This window comes from Hyperolius riggenbachi, chromosome 1, assembly GCF_040937935.1.
Source record: "Hyperolius riggenbachi isolate aHypRig1 chromosome 1, aHypRig1.pri, whole genome shotgun sequence".
NCBI classification, from domain to species: domain Eukaryota; kingdom Metazoa; phylum Chordata; class Amphibia; order Anura; family Hyperoliidae; genus Hyperolius; species Hyperolius riggenbachi.
The window spans coordinates 398,360,471-398,380,934 of NC_090646.1; the positions used below are offsets into that span (position 1 = coordinate 398,360,471).

The 20,464-nt window shown below is 43.3% G+C and overlaps 1 protein-coding gene across 2 annotated transcripts in view; it reads left to right on the forward strand.

Moving 5' to 3' along the window:
• TTC39B (tetratricopeptide repeat domain 39B) overlaps positions 1-20,464 on the forward strand; it is a 275,315-nt gene that overhangs the window by 105,735 nt on the left and 149,116 nt on the right. The window contains exon 1 of one of the 2 annotated variants that reach the window (XM_068234833.1): positions 6,836-7,178. The exons of the other annotated variant lie outside the window; for it this stretch is intronic. The gene's annotated coding sequence lies outside the window, so the exon portion shown is untranslated. Of the gene's footprint in view, positions 1-6,835; positions 7,179-20,464 lie in introns of those variants that run through there. 2 annotated transcript variants of the gene reach the window in all.

Genomic DNA, 20,464 nt, shown 5'->3' on the forward strand with positions numbered 1-20,464 from the left:
AAAAATTGGTACTTTAGGCAGAAATAATGAGCCCCTTTTTCATTGTGAACTTGGATCTTTTTGCAGTAATTTTCTGCATTATTTGTGGACTTTTACTGCACATTTTCCGCATGTGGAAAATTTTGTGAATGTCAACATGGTCTTATTTTGCTCACAAATTTCCCGCAAGTAATTTTCTGCATGCAGAAAATGATTGTGAATAGAGCCCATTGTGGGTTTGCAGAATGTCTTATACTTTCATCCTAGAAAGGACTTTTCATGGGCCAATTTTACGACTTCCATGTAGTATGAGAGTTTACCTACATAATCTTCATAGCATTCAAAATGTGTTGGTTCTCATACTACACTGAAGTGGTAAATTTGACCAATCAACATTGGATCTGTATGCACCCACAGAGTCCTTTCACACTGTGACGTTGCGTTGCTGCAAAAACACTTTGCAGTGGTGCGACTATACAGTGAAGTATACAGTGCAGTGAAAGTATGCTTCACTGCCACTGTAACCGCGCACATTGCCTGGTAAAGAAAGTATTCCGTGCGTTACTCTGTCAGAAACTACCTCTCCCTATGTGAAAGCACCATAAGTATATGTCTGCATCACAATGCGATGATATACTGCACATGGCAACAGACAGTGTGAAAGGACTTTTAGACATAACTGTAATGAGAGGGATATGGAGGTTGCCATATTTATTTCCTTTTTAAACAATACCAGTTGCCTGGCAGTCCTGCTGATCCTCTGCCTCTAATACTTTTAGCCATAGACCCTGAGCAAGAATGTGGAGGGGACAACAATTGGCGCATGACAGAGCAGCTTACCACGGACAGAGTAAGGCCTCTTTTCCACGGACTGAGCTGTGTGCTCAGCAAGCAGTTATCAGGCAGCAGTGAGCAGTCAAGAGAGTTTGAGAGGCATTTCACTGCCTATCAACAGTCCGTGGAAAAGAGGCCTTAGGCCCCATTCACACTCCCGGCACTCCAATGCGCGCTACATTTTTGTAAAAAGCGCTTTTTCAGAGTGGTTTTGTAATTCACTCTTTGACCCGGAAAAGCATAAATACAATGTATTTATTCTTAAACTCAATCAGTGCACAAAGCGATTTTGTGAGCGTTTTGCATTTCTCCTATACCTTCCATTATAGCAAAAACGCCCCAAAAATGGTGCAGGCACCGCTTTGCTGAGTGGATCGGAAATGAACCGCTCAGCTGTGAACTCTCTAATAGGGAATCATTGCACAAGTGTTTTGGGGGATGATTTTAAAAATCGCCTGGTCTTGAAAAAAGGTGGAAAATGCCCCTAGTGTGCTCGTTACTCACTTGGGCATTGCCAGAGATCTGGCAAGCTGGATTTTTTTATGTCGGGCAGTTGCTCTACACCTAACGCTGATTGGCGTCAAATCCTGAGGCTGCAGTTTGCAGGAGATGCTGCGCGAGCATCTCCTGCTCGGGGGGCGGAGCTGCGCCCCACCTTCAGTCTCCGAGTGGTGATTGCCGCTCAAGAGACTGTTAGACGGCGAAACCACCGTCAAATTACATAGTACAGCGCTGTGATCAGCAGCAGCGCTGTACTGGGGACAGCCGTGTGACACGGCTGTCCCCTCCGCGTCTCGGCAGTGATCGGCTGTCATAGGCTGAAGCCTAGGACAGCTGATCATGGGGATTGGCTGGCGGGGGGAGGTAGGGAGGGGGTAATATATCAAAATTAAAAAAAAACATAGCAACATTTATTTAAAAAAATAAACATTTAGTTAAAAATAAACATCCGGGGGGGCGATCTGACCCCACCAACAGAGAGCTCTGTTGGTGGGGAGAAAAGGATGGGGGAATCACTTGTGTGCTGTGCGGCCCTGAAGCCTGGCCTTAAAACTGCAGTGGCCATTTTCACAAAAGTTAGCCTGGTCTTTAGGGGAGTTTTCCACTGTGGTCCTCAAGTGGTTAAAAGAAAATAAATATGTTCGCCTCCACATCCCTTATGTTACAGCTGTCCTGTAAGTGCCCTTTCACACCATCTGCTTTCTATTTTTGTTTTTGAAAAGGATTGCAATTTTCCAAATGCAAGTACAGTTACAATTGGAATCATGGGAATTCATTCATACTGAATGCATTTATGATTTTCTAAAAAGGCAATTGTAGTTCTGCTGAATTTTTCCTGCGTTTTGATTGAGGCCAACATAGTGAAAATTGCAAAATGTGATTGCATTTTGCAATCGCTTTGCGTGATTTTTGGTGTGAAAGAGGCCTAAGAGCAGATTTTGTTCTATATAATGTTTCTATATAAAACCAGCTGATGATGCAGAATTATGCAAATTTTGTATTCAAATTCATGCAGCTTGAAAATGAACTGATGTTGCAGATTTCTGCACCATGCATCCATTCCAATGAAATGATAGACGCGTAAAATTCATATACAGGGAAACCGTATGTGAAATGTAATATCCTAGTGAAAATATAGCATTATAACAGTAAAAAAAAAACAGCTGGAACAAGATTTATGGTCCTTATTCAATTCACTTTTTCTCTTGGATATATATTTTTCACAACTTATCGAAATGTCTTTTAACCTCCCTGGCAGTATGATTATTGCCGCCTCCTGTATAATAACCCCCCCTCCCCCAGAATAGGTAGCCTGGAGGCAGTAGCGAGCAGGAGTCCCCCGGTCTGCACTCCCCCTCCAGCTATTAAATGCAGCAGCAAGAGTATATTGTCAGGCAGTGGGCTGGAATGACTCACCTCTTCCGCTTTCCAGCGTGTTCCACTCTCGTCACTTCCTGCAATGCCCTCCACTTACAGTACAGTGGGAGGCATTGCAGGAAGTGACGAGTAGAACGCACGCTTTAATGCGGAAGAGGTGAGTCATCCCCGCCCACTGCCTGACGATATAGGCTCGCTGCTTCATTTAATAGCTGGAGGGGGAGCACAGATCCCCTGCCCGCCACTGTGCCCAATACCCGCTTCCTGCGCCCCTCCCATGGCCAGGCAGTTGCTGCCCCCTCCCAAGAAAAAAAAGATTGCCGCCTGAGGAACCCGCCTCACCCCGCCTTATGGGCGGACCGGCTCTGACCCAGAGGCAAATCGGCAGACATTGTTTTTATTTCATTAGTTCAGCACCCTAGCAATCTGAAGAACAGCAATGTGGCCCTTGGCCTAAAATGTTTGGACACCCCCTGTGCTACACCTATCTACATTATGAAGTCTGGTCCCTAGTGGTCTTCATGGAAGCCTTGTGGTTAGAAGGCGGTGTCTTGAGGATAAAAAGACCACCAAGAGACCTGCCTATGCATAGTAGCACAAGAAATGGTTTGCAAAAGTAAAATTGCAGCAGTGACCTGGACAGCTGTGTACCCACTAGATGCTGGAATGAAACTGCAATGTGCCTCAGATACCAAAATAGCCATGTTTGCACAGATAAAAGAACTGGTTATCTGTGTCTCCCAGATAAATTTCAAGTAGCGCTGTGTGTCCCCCCCCCCCCCCCCCCCAGATAAAAGAATGATGTAGGCATGCTCTCCAGATAAAAGAATTGGGCGGCCATGTACTATCCAGATAGGAAGTGGGTAGCCATGTGCTTCCCTGGTAAAATAATTGAGTAGTTGTACCCCTAGATAAAAAAAATAAATAATAATAAAAAAAGGGTAGCCATGTGTGCCTCCCACCTCTGATTCATCACGCTGGAAGCTGGGAATTTACTACCTGTCAGCTGCTCCCTTGCACTGGCCAGGTGCTGCTTAACCATCAGGAAGGCATCTTTTCAGTCTCATATTCATTCTACAATGACCCCAGATGTGTAGCTTACTTGTAATTTTAAAAAGCACTATCTTTAGCGAAAAAGCGACCCCCTGGAAGAGATAAGATGATCCTTGCAGAGCACTGATATCAACATGATTGATTCTGTGTCAGGTTATCTAAGAATATTATACCAAGACAAGGATATGTATAAAAGATATTGGAGAAACTCAAAAAGGTTTATATGCAAAAATACCAAAAAGTCTTTAAGACAAGTCGCGCAAAGTATTCATAAAAGGTATCCTTCAAGAAGCATATTCCATAGCCGAGGATGGCGAACATACAGCAGTGATTAACATCAAGATTAGTGTAATTGTAAGTATTGAGATGACAAGGTCAACTTGTTTCGGGATAGACCCTTCATCAGGCCTCCACATATAAAGTCAAATCTGGATAATTACTGCATGATCTTAAGCAACATCTGGCTGGGCCTTTGCTACATGCAGTCTCTGTGTGTGAAAATATGACTAGTGGTCTTACCTGGCTTCATGTTGTCTGGATGTTGCTTAAGATCATGCAGTAATTATCCAGATTTGACTTTATATGTGGAGGGCTGATGAAGGGTCTATCCTGAAACAAGTCAACCTTATCACCTCAATACTTACAATTGCACTAAGTTTGATGTTAATCACACCTGTATGTTTGCCATTCTTGGCTATGGAATATGCTTCTTGAAGGATAACTTTTATGAATACTTTGCACGATTCTTGACTTTTTTGTACAGTATGTTTGCATATAAACTTTTTGGGTTTTTTCAATATATTTTATACATATCCTTGTATCGGTATAAAGTTTATGTGGGTGTTGTGGCACACCTTTAAGGATATTGTCCCTCATATCTCCCTTTATGCAGAATTAGGTTATCTAGGGCAGCGTTTTTCAACCAGTGTTCCGCGGAACGTTGCCTGGTGTGCTGTCCTCTAATCCCCCCTCCCGAACGTCCCCGCGGCCGCCGCTGCTATTACCTTAGGAGCGGCCGCTCTCCCCTCTCCAGCGCATGTGTTTAATCTAGCAGCGTATCTCCGGCTGCTCTGTGTGATGCGCAGGAGGCAGGGCTCGGTTTCCATAGTAACGGAGATACATATCTCCGTTACAGGAAGCCGCTGCCCTCCTTCCTTCCGCATCACACAGAGCAGCCGGAGATACGCTGCTTGAATATACACGCGCCGGAGAGGGGAGGAGCGGCAGCTGTTAAGGTAATAACAGCGGCGGGGACGGGCGGGGGGCACTATACTGGGGCACTATACTTGGGCACTATACTGGCTATACTGGGGCACTATACTGGCTATACTGGGGCACTATACTGGCTATACTGGGGCACTATACTGGCTATACTGGGGCACTATACTAGCTATACTGGGGCACTATTCTGGCTATACTGGGGCACTATTCTGGGGCACTATACTAGCTATACTGGGGCACTATACTGGCTATACTGGGGCACTATACTAGCTATACTGGGGCACTATTCTGGCTATACTGGGGCACTATACTGGGGCACTATACTAGCTATACTGGGGCACTATACTGGCTATACTGGGGCACTATACTGGCTATACTGGGGCACTACTGGCTATACTGGGGCACTATACTAGCTATACTGGGGGCTATACTGGGGCACTATTCTGGGGCACTAGTCTGGCTATACTGGGGCACTAGTCTGGCTATACTGGGGCACTAGTCTGGCTATACTGGGGCACTAGTCTGGCTATACTGGGGCACTAGTCTGGCTATACTGGGGCACTAGTCTGGCTATACTGGGGCACTAGTCTGGCTATACTGGGGCACTAGTCTGGCTATACTTGGGCACTAGTCTGGCTATACTTGGGCACTAGTCTGGCTATACTTGGGCACTAGTCTGGCTATACTTGGGCACTAGTCTGGCTATACTGGGGCACTAGTCTGGCTATACTGGGGCACTAGTCTGGCTATACTGGGGCACTAGTCTGGCTATACTGGGGCACTAGTCTGGCTATACTGGGGCACTAGTCTGGCTATACTGGGGCACTAGTCTGGCTATACTGGGGCACTAGTCTGGCTATACTGGGGCACTAGTCTGGCTATACTGGGGCACTAGTCTGGCTATACTGGGGCACTAGTCTGGCTATACTGGGGCACTAGTCTGGCTATACTGGGGCACTAGTCTGGCTATACTGGGGCACTAGTCTGGCTATACTGGGGCACTAGTCTGGCTATACTGGGGCACTATACTGGGGCACTATACTGGGGCACTATACTGGCTATACTGGGGGGCTATACTGGGGCACTATACTGGCTATACTGGGGCACTATTCTGGCTATACTGGGGCACTATACTAGCTACATTGAGGCAACTAAACTCCCTACACTGGGGCAACTATGCTAGCTATGCAGCCAAACCCCAGCCCCCCCCCCCTCCCCCCCCATAGCCTGCTGCGCACGGCACTGTCGACTAGGTCGCGCAAACAACCGGGGGCCGCATACCCCCTCAACCCCCCACGCGCCGTTCCCCGGAGAAAAATTTGGTCAGACAGTGTTCCCCGGGCCGGAAAAGGTTGGGAACCACTGATCTAGGGAGACCAGAAGCAACTCAGATGGTTACAGAAATGTGGTAAGTTCTCAGCAGATAAGTTGTTCAAAACATATGTATGCAAGTGTTCCTAGAACTATTGAATAGTGTTTTTTAAAGGAAATAGCTGGACAGAGAAATAATTACATCTAGGTGTTCTCCTATGTCAGCACTTTGCAATTTAGTAATGGATAAAACTATTCATCAGTACATTTATTTTTGAAAGCATTCTCATTCTACAGCAATTTTTATCAAGTGCCTTAAGCATAGTAAGATGTGTTTCTGTTATGCTAAATATTTAGCAGTATAAAGTGAGATGTGAGTGAGATGTGAATGAATTAACCTACATTGTGTGTGTGTGTGTGTGTGTGTGTGTGTGTGTGTGTGTGTGTGTGTGTGTGTGTGTGTGTGTGTGTGTGTGTTGCGTTTGCTCTGTAGCTGTAGAGTGATGGATTAGAGTTAGGCTGCATCACAGATTGGTAAAATCTCCCAGCATCCCTCCTGAACACATAGGAGCCAGCATCCATCCTGTGTACCAGCGTCGACCTGCTGCTAATTTAGTTGCAAATTCTTTGAGATGCTGTCATGGGAAGACCCTGCTAGGACAGCTGCTACCGTCTCAACTTCTCCAGCTTCTTTGTTTCTTCTTGATGACTAATTCATAGCAGCCTAATGGCTAACCGGGCGTAGAGAAAACAGCGAGTTCATACATCTAGATTTCCCTAACGTGCATGTCCTGTAATCAGCACTACCTGGCCATTTGGTAATGTGGGCAATCTGAGCAAGCAGGATCTATCTGCATTGTGGATTTTGCACTCCTCCTCCAGAAATCTGCAGAATTCACCCTGTAAGTACTGCACCTGATTTTTACATTGAATTTTCACACCATTCTACATTTGTCACCTCCTTGCCTGGCATTGGTTAGATAAATGTTGCTTCCAGTAGAGAATGTAGATTTATGCTTTATATTTCTGAAACTTGATCCTCAGTGCCCTTGGACTTACCTGCTGCCGCACCTCCAGCATCCTCTTCCATGTCCTCTGTTGCAGTAATGGGGCTTAATAATGGCAGTTTTATAAAACAGAGCATCTTATCCTGGCCAGCACAATGCTATATTAGCAAGGAAGCCTCATCCTTATCCGGCTATATGCATGTGTTTTTATACTGCTGTGACTGTCAGGTCATTCCCAGCATCTGCATTCACCCCCCTCATCCCTCCCCTGTTCTGTATACAGCTTCCCATAAGGGACCCTTTATTACTGTGTGTGGATCAGCCTGTATAGACTTGCTCATTGGGTGGAGGCTGGAAAATGTGTTTTCATTGTTACATGTCAGAAGTCTGCTTCTATTTATGGCGCCGGATAGAGGAAAAAGAAGCATTGCTTGTTAGCAGAGAGGAGTGCTAGTTAAATAAGCTGAAAGTTGAGAAGCAGGGAGAGTGCATTATGTCACTTTTATCTGGAGCCAGGCCAGCAGTAATGTGACGCAGTGTTGGTGACAGGAACATCAGCGCCTGAGTCAGCACATGCACCTTGTCACCTTCAAGTGTACCTTGCAGCATTAGCATTTTTTGCCTTCAGTAATATACATTTTTTTTTTTGTAATGGTACTTGAGTAATAAGCATGCATTTTATTGGGAAAAGCTCATTAGCTTTTTGTGGAGCAAGACTGTATGACAGAGAGCATAATATGCAGAAAACTGTGTGCTGCTCTACTTACTCTAGTGAATCCCCTAACCCGTCTGTCTGTAGATTTATTGCTGCTGCTGACAGTTAGCATGGTGTTTTACATTCTTAGGCTACTTTCTAGCAGTTTACCCAGCTTTACTGTCATTCATAAATGGAAGAAATATCTGGATATTGGTTAAAAAAAGAATAGACCGGGTGGAGGGAAGTACCCCAGTGTGACTGTAAACTACCATTTTAGGAGTTATAAGGGACAGTCTTACCGCAATATGCAGGTTAAAGAGTAATTTATTAAGCACCAAAAACAAACAACGCGTTTCTCTCGCTTCTTCAGGATAAAAATGTCGGTGTTTTTTTGCTTGTTTTTTTGCTGCCCAATAAATTACTCTTTAACCTCGATACTGCAGTAAGACTGTTGTAATAAGACTGTTCCTTATAACTCCCAAAATAGTAGTTTACACTCACACTGGGGTGCCTTCTCCCGCCCCCCTCCCCCCCCCCCCCCTGTATAGTTTAGTCCCCCTCTCAGGGGTCATCCCTGCAAACAATATCCAGTGGTTCCAGTGGACCTTTTTTGATTGGAGTGCGACCTAAGTCTGGAGGATGTTCCATCCTGAGTGGAGATGGTTTACTCCACATGCTGTAAACAGTGGTTGCCTTAAAGGAGTCATCAGGCGAATAAAAAAAAAAAAGAAACTTTACTCACCTGGGGCTTTCTTCAGACCCTAGCAGCCGACTGTCCCACGCTGTCACCTCCGCTTTTCTGCTAGGGGCTGGAGAAAGCCACAGGTGAGGAAAGCCCTTTTTTTTTTTTTTTTTTTTTTATTCGCATGATGACTCCTTTTAAAGCAACTTGTGTTTGTAAGTAGTATTAGGCCAGAAACCCACTGGGACCGCTTTGTAAGCGTGTGTGATTTGAAAAAGCTCTTGGTAATGCAATGCTATGGGGGATTTTTATAAAATCACATCACTCAAGTGGGATCACACCCATAGCATTACATTAGCTAGAGCTTTTCAAATCACAAAGCGCTCAGAAAAGCTCTCCTAGTGGGTTTCTAGCCTTATTGTGGATTTATTTTCCCTTTTGTGGAAATACTACACTATTGGTGCTCCTAGTTTGTTTCTCTGTTTCTTTTTGTCTTTTTTTTCACTGAAGATCCATGCTGACCTTGTCATACCGACACCCCCTTACTAAAAAAAAAAAGAATATATTCTCTTTAGGATGCTAATGCAGGAAAAATTGTGCACAGAACACTGAGGCCATTTTCAGACTACCGGCTGATGTTAACGGTGCGGTCCAGGGACTGTACCATCAAAGACATGCCTTCGGGAATTACCGCATGCGGTAATCCCCTTCTGGCTCAAAGCCAATCAGGAAGTGATGCACACTTCCTGTTTCGGAAATGCGAAAGTGCATGGAAGCTCATTAATTTTTTTTAAACTTCCTGCGTCGCCATAGACTTACATGACTTCCAGGCTGATGCGCGTCACCACAAAATTGCACGGTAGCGTAGAACTGTCCATGCGTCAGATGCGGCAAAAATGTTTCTTCCATCGTATCGCGTCGGTATGAACGGCCCCATAGACTTTTATTGGGGTGACGTGCAGTAAAAATACTGCACCGGGGAGGCTCCCAGAACTCCATAGTGGTGCGCTGTGGGTGGGATAGGGACTTGCACGGTGATCTATGCCGCTTAGGTGCAAACATAATATAATCTGAAGGTGGGTCGCTGTGGCGGTCCCCCCCTCAGCCCCATGGTGAAATCAACTTAATGTTTTTGCCCTTTCCTCCCCCCCCCTACTATTCCCCCCCTCCCCCTCACCATCCTCCCCAAATGCTCTCACAGACAATATATGTGGTCACCCAGCGACCCCTAAGTTAAGCAGCTTATGTGAAGATGGCATAATCTGCACATCAGTACTAGACAGATGATAGAATGTGTTTCTGCTATTTCTACAAGGTTCAAACACACTAAGTTTAACCCTCAGTTTAGTAACTGAGTGAAGCTGGGCAGCGGCCTCCTGGTCACGTAGACCACTGCCCCTACTGAGCGTTTTTTTTTGTGTTTGTTTTTTTCCTTTCTCTCCTCCCCCCCCCCCCCCCCCCTCCCCAGGCCAGACCGTAACCTGGGGTAGGTTTTTTTTTTTGTTACAGGCCACCCCTAATTTTGGGCTGTAGGTTCTTTGTTTTATAAAGACAAGTTTAGGGTTTAGGGGTACAAGACGTCCCGAGGTTCATGGTTCACTCGCAGGATGTAGGGTGGGGGGTTTTTGGGTTTGGGGAATATGTTCTGTACTTTCAATGGTTATGTATGTACTGTCTTTCCGTAACCTCTTTTTCTTTCTTCCCTCTCTTGTCTGCCTCCGGCTCGGGCTCCTTCATGTCCTTTTTACTAAATGCTAATAGGAATCTGTTACCTAGCTCCATTATATGGATGGGAAATCTCCCTGATATTTTAAAACACTGTTATGCATATTTCACCTAATCTCAATGTCGTCTGTTAATATTCTTTCCTGGAACGTAAGGGGCCTAGGCTCCAAATGTAAGCGTACATTAGTCACTAACTTTATTAAGCACCATGCACCCCACATCTGCTGTCTGCAGGAAACACATCTTGTGGGAGGGAGCATTTTAGCACTCAAAAAGCCTTGGGTGGCCCATGCATATCACGCAACATACTCCTCATACTCTAGAGGTGTCGCAATACTTATTAAAAAAAATCTACCCTTCTGCCTACACGAAATTAAAATAGATCCGGGTGGCAGATATATTATCCTACGGGCCACTGTCAATCAGGAAGAGCTGATTCTAGCAAACGTTTACTTACCTCCTCCGGCTGATATTACTATACTAGACAAAATTATCTCTATCATTGCACAGATGCCATCCCAGAAACTCATAATGTGCGGGGATTTTAACCTTGTGCATGACCCCAACTCTGACCGCCTTAACCGTAACAATAGAGATACGTTGGAATTTAGCAAATGGCTGGAGGCATACTCCCTGGTAGATCTATGGAGATGGAAACCTCCTACTACAAGGGCATTTTCTTGTCACTCCGCCTCCTACGGCTCCCTCTCTAGGATAGACATGGCTTTAGCTTCCCAGGCTGCCCTCCCGCTAATTAAAGCCTCTCAATTTTTGGCTAGAGGGATTTCCGACCATGCTCCTTTGGAACTAAACTTATTATTAGGACCTAAACCAAAAGACAGAGTCTGGAGACTATCCAAGCAATGGATTGTAGATCCCACAATAGATGATATTATCAAACGCCAAATTAAATTATACTGGGAGGTAAACTCAAAATCCGCTTCTCAGCAATGGGTGTGGGATGCAAGCAAAGCTGTTATAAGGGGGCAATATATGGGGGCTATTAAATTTGCCAGAGATCAAACTAAAGCATATGTACAGTGGAAGGAGAAAGCTGCTGCGGATCTAGAAATAGACTACACTAACACAAAGAATGCTGATACATACACTCAATGGCAGCTAGCTTTATCACAGTTGGAAATATACCGAGTAGACTCCACGAAAAAGAGTCTCCTTGAGCAAAAACAAAAGATATTTGAACAAGGAGATAGAACTGGGAAGCTACTGGCTTGGCTATCTAGAGATGCTCAGCTTAACACCACTATACCCCGGCTGCTGGATGAAACCCACAATCTCACCGCTGACCCTGGGGAAATTAATGAGATTTTCTTTCGCTTTTATTCTGACCTATATACCAGTAAGGTTAAAAAGAGCGGCGCGGACCTTGTGCACTACCTGACAGATCTTAATCTGCAGACCCTCCCTCTGGAAGACAAGGAGGCACTCGATGCCCCAATCACGGTCAATGAAATAATAGATGCGATTGCAGATATGCAGACAGGTAAGACCCCGGGTTTAGACCGGCTCCCTGACGAATTTTATAAACAGTATTCCACACTGTTAGCCCCCAAACTGAAAAACACCTTTCAACAGTCCTTTGACAGTGGCTCTCTCCCTCCTTCCATGTCAGAGGCCTTAATAATTGTGCTCCCTAAACCAGGTAAAGACCCCACAAGATGTGCTTCATACTGACCTATATCCCTCCTGAACACGGATGTTAAAATCCTTGCGAAAGTACTGGCCACTAGACTAAACCTATGCATACGTAAAATAATACACTTTGACCAATCCGGTTTTATGCCTGGTAAAGGCACGGATATCAACGTACGTAGACTGCTTACCAACATCGCTGCCTCGCATGTAAACACAGGACAACGGGTGGTGGCCTCATTAGATGCCGAAAAGGCATTCGATTCAGTGGAATGGCAGTACCTTTGGGTTACCATGAGTAAATTTGGGTTTGGAATTAATTTTATAAAGTGGGTCCAGATGCTCTGACTCCCCCCGAGCTAAAATTCGTACAGGAAATGTGATTTCACAGTTTTTTGATCTAGAAAGAGGCACTAGACAAGGATGCCCACTGTCACCTAGCCTATTTGCAATAGCAATGGAGCCAATTGCTGCTCGCATCCGCCAATCCCCTTTAGTGAAGGGACTATTGTTAGGAAAACTGCACGAAAAAATATCCCTATACGCGGACGATGTCCTTCTGTACCTTAACGATCCTCTCTCCTCACTAGACTCAGCCCTTCGCCTTTTTGAGGAATTTGGGACGCTGTCGGGAATCAGGATCAATTGGAGTAAATCGATATTATTCCCATTAGATGACATATCCCAGTTACCATCTCCCATGTCTTCTCCCCTCCTGGTAGTAGACCAATTTAAATATCTAGGTATTCAGATCACTAAAGACATCCACAAATATCGGATACTTAACGTAGACCCCATTATACAGCAGCTTGAGAACAAATGCAACACTTGGAATAGGCTTCCACTTAATCTGATAGGCAGAATAAACCTGCTCAAGATGGTCTTCCTACCCAAATTTACTTATGTGTTTAGACAGTGCCCAGTGTGGCTCCCAACCTCATTATTTAAACGAATAGATAAAATAATTGTATCCTTCGTATGGGCAGGCAAAAAACCACGACTTGCTTTAGACCTTTTACAGCTTCCCAAATGCAGGGGAGGTCTTGCACTTCCACATTTCCAAAAATATTACTGGGCTTCAGTGCTCGTTACTATACGTTGGTGGTTTTCACAAGATGAATCGAATCCGGCAGTGAATGCTGAGGCAGCGGTGTTGGGCTCCTACGAGCAACTCACTAATCTCCCATACAGAGGACCCAAAGCCAATCCCCAAACTACAGTGGCTATGGCGGCGACCTGGAAGGCCTGGGTTACGGCTAGAACCAATATTACTAAACCTAACACTATCTCCCCTTATACGCCATTATGGGGAAATCCAAACCTCAAACACTTTACCACTATCCCCGATCCAATTGCTTGGGCAAAACATGGTATAAAAAATCTGTCCCATGTTCAACATGACAACTCTTTAAGCACATTTCAAGAGCTGAAGGTGCAGTACGACCTACCTAACAAGCACTTGTTCAGATATCTGCAACTACGTCACGCCCATAGGTCACAATTTGGCTCTAGACCTCCAGACCTGACTACCGACAGACTTGAACAACTTCTTATGACTAAGGATCTTCCCAAAACTCTCTCTGCTATCTATGTTGAGCTCCTTAACTGTAATCATCCAAGACTTAACAAAGGCTTTCAAAAATGGTCAGCTGATATACCTACTTTGACTATCAAAGATTGGGACTCAATCCTGGCAGAATTCCCTACCACAGTAGTTGCAGCTAATGATCAACTTATTCAAACCAAATTTTTACATAGAGTGTTCCTCACTCCTGAAAGACTCCACAGAATGAGCAGCACCAACTCAGATGTCTGCTGGAGATGCTTGGTGGGGGTGGGTAGCTTCACACACATTTTCTGGTCATGTCCTAAAATTATCCCATTCTGGGAAAATGTCCTTACCATAATCAATACATTATTACAAACCTCTTATCCACTAGATATGGGAATGCTCCTACTTGGGAAACTGGATAAACCTAATCTTTCAACTCACAGACAAAATCTGTTAAGATTGCTTTGCTTTTATGCTAGAAAGGAGATATTAAAACTTTAGAGGAAACCGTCTACTCCTACACTTGGTATGTGGGCCAAAACTATTAATGCCCTACCTCTATACAGGGCTACATACTTAAACAGAAAAAGTCCCAAGAAATTTGATAAAATATGGGGAGTTTGGGAGAGCAGAATCCTAGATCCAACAAATGAGAACTTTTATTCCAATCCTAGATTAGTGATGTGGTGGAGGCGTGGGCCGGAGGCGGACTACTCTTTATTCCCTTTTCTTTCCTTTCTTCTTATCCTCTTCGGTGGGTATTCAACACTCACCTCTAGCTTCAATTTTCCTCTTTACGGAGCAGTTCTGTTATCAGTAGATAAATATTTGATATGCAAATGATGGTATACTATAACTCAGTTCATTGCTACATCAAGTCACACTGCTTTCAATGTAACAATATGTAGTTATATCTTTGAATGTACAAATTACAGTCTGCACTGTACCTAACTCTGTGTTCACTTTAAAAATGCAATAAACTTCAACTGTTAAAAAAAAAAAAATACTGCACCGGCCCAGTGTGAAAGCACCCTTAGGCTACATTCACAGTTGGGTGTTGCGGTGCGATGTATTGGAGGCAATTTAACGCACTGCAGTTGGAAGTGTATGCAATGATTAGCGTATATCCGGTGCAATGCACTCCAAAGTGGAGCATGCAATGCGTTACCGTGTAATGTGTGCGTCATCACTGGCAGTGAAACATGCTTTTTATTGCGTGTATGTGACTTTTCCCCACCAATGAGTTCCTGTTTTTACAGGGAATGCCTCTCCCCACTGTGAACTTAGCCTTTGAGTAAAGGTGGGTACACACATCAGATAAGTATTTAGAAAATGAAAGATCACAGACCGATTTTTACCCCCTTCCATGTAGTATGAGAGCCATACTCTACACAGTCTATTCTATTGAGCTGAACTCCCCATCAGATAAAAATCTTTGCAAGATGTTGCACACACAGATGCTGTACACATTCAACAGATCAGTTCCTGCAAAAGATCAGTTCCTGCAAAATGCATTTGTAGTCTATATCTGCAGATCTCATACACACCTTGTTTAACGGACATTCATCTGCAGATCAGACAATTATCTGCAGATCTGAAGATCCATCCTGGTGGATCTGATCTGCAGATGATTGTCCGTTAAACAAGGTGTGTATGAGATCTGCAGATATCAGACTATGGATGCATTTTGCAGGAACAGATCTTTTGCAGATACTGATCTGTTAAATGTGTACAGCATCTTTGTGTCCAGCATCTTTGTGTCCAGCATCTTGCAAAGATTTTTATCTGATGGGGAGTTCAGCTCAATAGAATAGACTGTGTAGGTATGGCTCTCATACTACAAGGAAGGGAGTAAAATTGGTCTGTGATCTTTCATTTTCCAAAGACTTTTATCTGATGTGTGTACCCACCTTTACTTTGTGGTGTTGACTGAGCGTGGCAAGTGCTCGCTTTTGATGTTGCCTTGTGTTGAAGTTTATTTTATTTATTTGGATTTATGAAGATAACATACATCAGCACAGGATGATGGTGAATTTTTAATTTACCATCATTACAACTTCAGTGATGGCTTCACATCACATTGTCACTCTTTATGAAAGTATTGTGGCATTAGCAGAGTTTATCTAGCGGATTGTATTGTCACGTATTAGGTTAGACTTTTAAACTTTTTGGAGGTTTTTGGGGTGCAAGGATTTTTAGTAATACTTCATTAAAGATGACTTTTTAACTTCTACCTATCACGCCTGTGTGTTATGTGCTTTTTATTATTTATTATTACCAGTGTACAATGGAGAAAATATGTGGACTTCCAGAGTGTAGTTCTCCAGCTAGGTGCAACAGGCTTAGCAATGCATCATTAGGCTACTTTCACACTATAGGGTTGATTCACAAAGCTCATTTATTTTTCACCTTAAGGCCTCTTTCACATTGGGACATTGCGTTTGATGCGTTAAAGTCGCACAACGTGCCCCTAACGCAGCGCATGTAGGTTATGAAATTGGACATTATTTTGCACTGCGTTATTTGTCTCTTGGTGCGCCGGTTTCCTCGCATACTGATGGAATGAAAATGGCGCATGTGTTACATTTAAAAAACAAAACAAAAAACATTACTGAGCATGTGCAACACAACGCAGCAAATGTATTGCTAAACGCACAGCATGCAGCACTTTCTAAATATTGCTACGTTACACACAACGCAACGTGTGCACTGTGAATGTCGCAGAGACTTTGCATTGCTGTGCGTTAGTCTGCGTTGGAACATTTTCTAACGTGTGACTTTAACGTCCCACTGTGAAAGAGGCCTAACTCTAAGGGCTTGTTCACACTGTGAGTGTTTGCATTTTTTTTTGTAAATCACTCTAAAAGCACTTGTGCAATGATTTCCTATGGGAGTGTTCATATATATGCTTTCTATTGAATTGCAAACACGGCTCCTGTACCATTTTCTAAGCGTTTGTGTTCAATACAAAGTATAGGGAAATCGCAAAGCGCTTGAAAAAGCGATTTACCGAGCGCTTTTATGAATAAATACATTGCATTTATTTCAGATAGTTGGTAAAAAATCATTGCTTTAGAAAAGCGCTTTTCAAAGCGCAGGGGAAAACTCTTTTTTTTTTTTAACCTCCCTGGCGGTATATCAAAAACCGCCAGGGGGCAGCGCTGCCGTTTTTTTTTTTTTTTGTTTTTTTTTAAATCATGTAGCGAGCCTAGGGCTTGCTACATGATAGCCGCTCAGCGGCATCCCCCCAGCCCAGGCGATCAGGAAATCCTGTTCAAAGAACGGGATTTCCTGGAGGGCTTCCCCCGTCGCCATGGCGACGGGGCGGGATGACTTCACCGATGTCATGGACGTCGTGATGTATAAGGGAGACCCGATCCACCCCTTAGCGCTGCCTGGCGCTGATAGGCCAGGCAGCGCAGGGGTCTAGGGGGGCTCTGCAGCGGCGCGGATAGCGGCGAATCGGCGTGGGGCGGCGGCGATCGGTGTGCTGACGCAGCTAGCAAAGTGCTAGCTGCGTTCAGCAAAAAAAAAAATTACGCAGATCGGCCCAGCAGGGCCTGAGAAAACCTCCTGTGCGGCTTACCCCGAACTACGTTCGGGGTTACCGCCAGGAAGGTTAAAATCACTAACCAAATCACTCAGTGCTTGCGACAGCGCTGACGATTTGTAATGTTGAACAAGGCCTAAAGGTAGCCATACATCTTTCAATTTTGATTTAGGCTAGGTTCACAGTGGGACGTTGCATAGCGATGTGACATTACAATACAACAAAAAAGACTTAAAGGGAAGGTTCAAGCAAAAAAAAAAAAATTCCCTAGCGGGAATGTGTAAAAATGTACGCAATTTGGCCCTGACCTCCGAGGTCAGAAAGCTGCCAGCGGGGGACTGGAGCAGCAGTGAGTGACTACGAGGGCACAGGATGGCTGCATGGGGCTGGTAGAAGCCCCAGGTAGGTGAATCTCATTTTTTTTTTTTGCTTGGACCTTCCCTTTAACACTGCATTAACGTTGCATACAGTAGATACTGTGAAGCATACAGGCAATGAAAAGTATGCTTTCCTGTACCTGATAACGTGTGCATTTAGAGGTAATGCACTGCAGCAGCTCATTACCATGACGTAACATTTACAAAGCAATACTAACATCGCACTGTGAACGTGGCATAGGGTTAACATTGCAGTGCGGTAAACAACGTTATGACTTTATAACGTAGAACCATAATGTCCGACTGTAAATCAACAAAAGTGATCGACTATATTGGGCGATCAACTTCAGTGTAGTTGATCGAAAGTGATATTTTGTGCGATTCACCTTTACTTATCAATCTGATGATGTTCCTTCCATGCTCTGAATGCAAAAATCAATTGAGGATCGGTTCACACAGCACAGATGGAAAACTGATCCATGTAAAAACTCATGAGTTTTTAAAAGCATCAGTTTTCTATCTACGACACTGCGTTCTATTAGCACGTGGTCAATGTGACGCATCTTTCGATCTGGAAAAATTACTGCAGATCCAAACTTGCAGTCCATCCAGTGGAACGGATCCATTCAAACAGACTAATGTGAACGAATCCATAGGTAACATTGGATCTGTTAGCATCCGTTAGGATCCGTTTCAACAGGATGCGTTAACGGACCGTTTTTTAGTGCCAGTATGGCCCGGGCCTCAGTCTATCTAATATTATATGTGAATGGTAGCTTTTTCCGGTGCAATCGACCAATATCTTCCATTCTGCTTGATCAACTAAGCTGATTGATTAACATATCGACCATTTTTCTTAGATTGGGCAAACTGGAACACATTCGATTCTCTCTTGATTCGATAAAATGATCAAATTGAATGGTCGATCGTACCGCCTAATTTCTAGTTGTAAGGTAACCTTAAGGAGAGCTAATGCAGTAGATAAATGGGGGCAGATCATTTAGGATATACACATAATGGGCCTTTAAAATAACTGTTTAGCACTCTGCAATAGAAAAAGTATCAAAAAGTAGGTCTAAATTACTGTAAAAATTGAGTATTTGTTTGCTTGCTGGTAGCTTAAAAGGCATTTTAGGCCCCAGGTAAGTGAATTTTTTGGGGGGGCCCACGGTTAAGGTTCCCTTTAAGTTGTAAAAATATCACCTTGTGTAGCAAAGAGAAAAGAAGGCCCACATAACAGCACCACTCAAAAGTATAACAACATTTATTAATACATGATTTCAAATATTATATATAAGACATTCAATGAATATTCAATTAATTAAAATCACTAAAAACAGACCACATAATTCTATAAACTACTGCTGCAATCAATCATGCCCAAACAAGGGATCTGCACAATTATTGTAACATGCCACTATACATATATGTACAACAATATATAGATCAGATCCAAATATAAATACAAATTGATTAATCACCTTGATTGGCATCAAAAATAGCCCATCAATGGTTGAACCCTGGTTCAGTAAAGTGCTGTAGTGTAAATATCATAGAGAGTGACTAGAATAAATATTAATAAAACTCACACAAGTGCAATTGATTAACAATACAAGTGAGTAATGCAATTGATAAATGGGAGACTGCTAAATAATAAACACATAGGAGCAGCCTATACCTAAAGTGCATGAGAGGATGAAAGTGTGCAAAGGAAGATACTTAGCCCAGAGAACAATGGAAAACAGATCGGGCAGCGCAGCTGAAGATAGAAGGATCCCCTCAAAACTTTCCCAGCAGCTCCGCGGGCGTTACCCCGCTTTGCTACATATTCTATTATTGGGCCCTTGCACGCTTAATTACATTGCCAAGTGCTGCGGACATTTTTCTTCCAAAAATATCACCTTGGAGAAAACTCAGGTGAAAAAGTGAATTGCATATGGCCCCATGTGTCAGAGTTAAGTCATTTTAAAGTGTACCCGAGGTTACATGTGACATAAGATAAACATGTGTATGTACAGTGCAAAATATATTAATAACCAGGGTGTTTTACTTGTTTTATTTTGCTGCCTGAAATAGTTCATTTTTAAGGCTGGAAATGACAGCTTCTGTCTTGTCAGAACCGTGTCAGGAATATTGTAAACATCACTGATAAGCAAATTACAACCATAAAAGTTTTTTGTGGCAAAATACATTTTCTACATATTTCTGAGAGCAGATGGAGAGAGAAAGGGTCAATATAGTTCATGTATTTTCATTTAGGGACACCTAATAGGCTGCAACTGAGCAGAGACCACAAAACATTCAATCTACTTTCTAAATGTTTAAATATAAAATAAAATCCTGGGATGTCATACAAAGTCATTTTTAGGAGTAGGAGGATAAATATAATTGTTTATCTCATCAGTTTATTTTCACCTCGGGTTCACTTTAAGGAGAGATAAATTGTGAGTTAAAAAGTACCATGATATAATTCAACAGAAAAGCTTTGTGAATCACCAGCCCCCAAGTATGTTGCATTGCACAGGGATGCAATACTATGTTCTACTTCTCTAAGGCATTGTTCACACTTATAACGTGAGCGCAAATACATATTCTTATCTGCATCTTGCATGGCAGTATTTGTTATAACAAGCAGGTTTGCTGCTGCAGTACAAAAAAAGTTCCAAGATATGTTGTAGCCGGCAACACATACCTCTGCTGTGAACAGTAATATGAAAATCTATGCACTTTCATATTCCCATGCAAATTGCACATATGTGTCAAATCTGATACACCTGTACATGGCATGAGCAGGTCCTTACTGGGTTAGTTGGGCAAGTAGAAGAACTAATGGCTATTAAAGCCAGGTTTTATATAAATGGCACACTTCACACTGATTGTAGACCAGCATTTAATGTTTATCAATGTATTTTTATGAATTAAAGACCTACACCCTTACAAATTAGTAT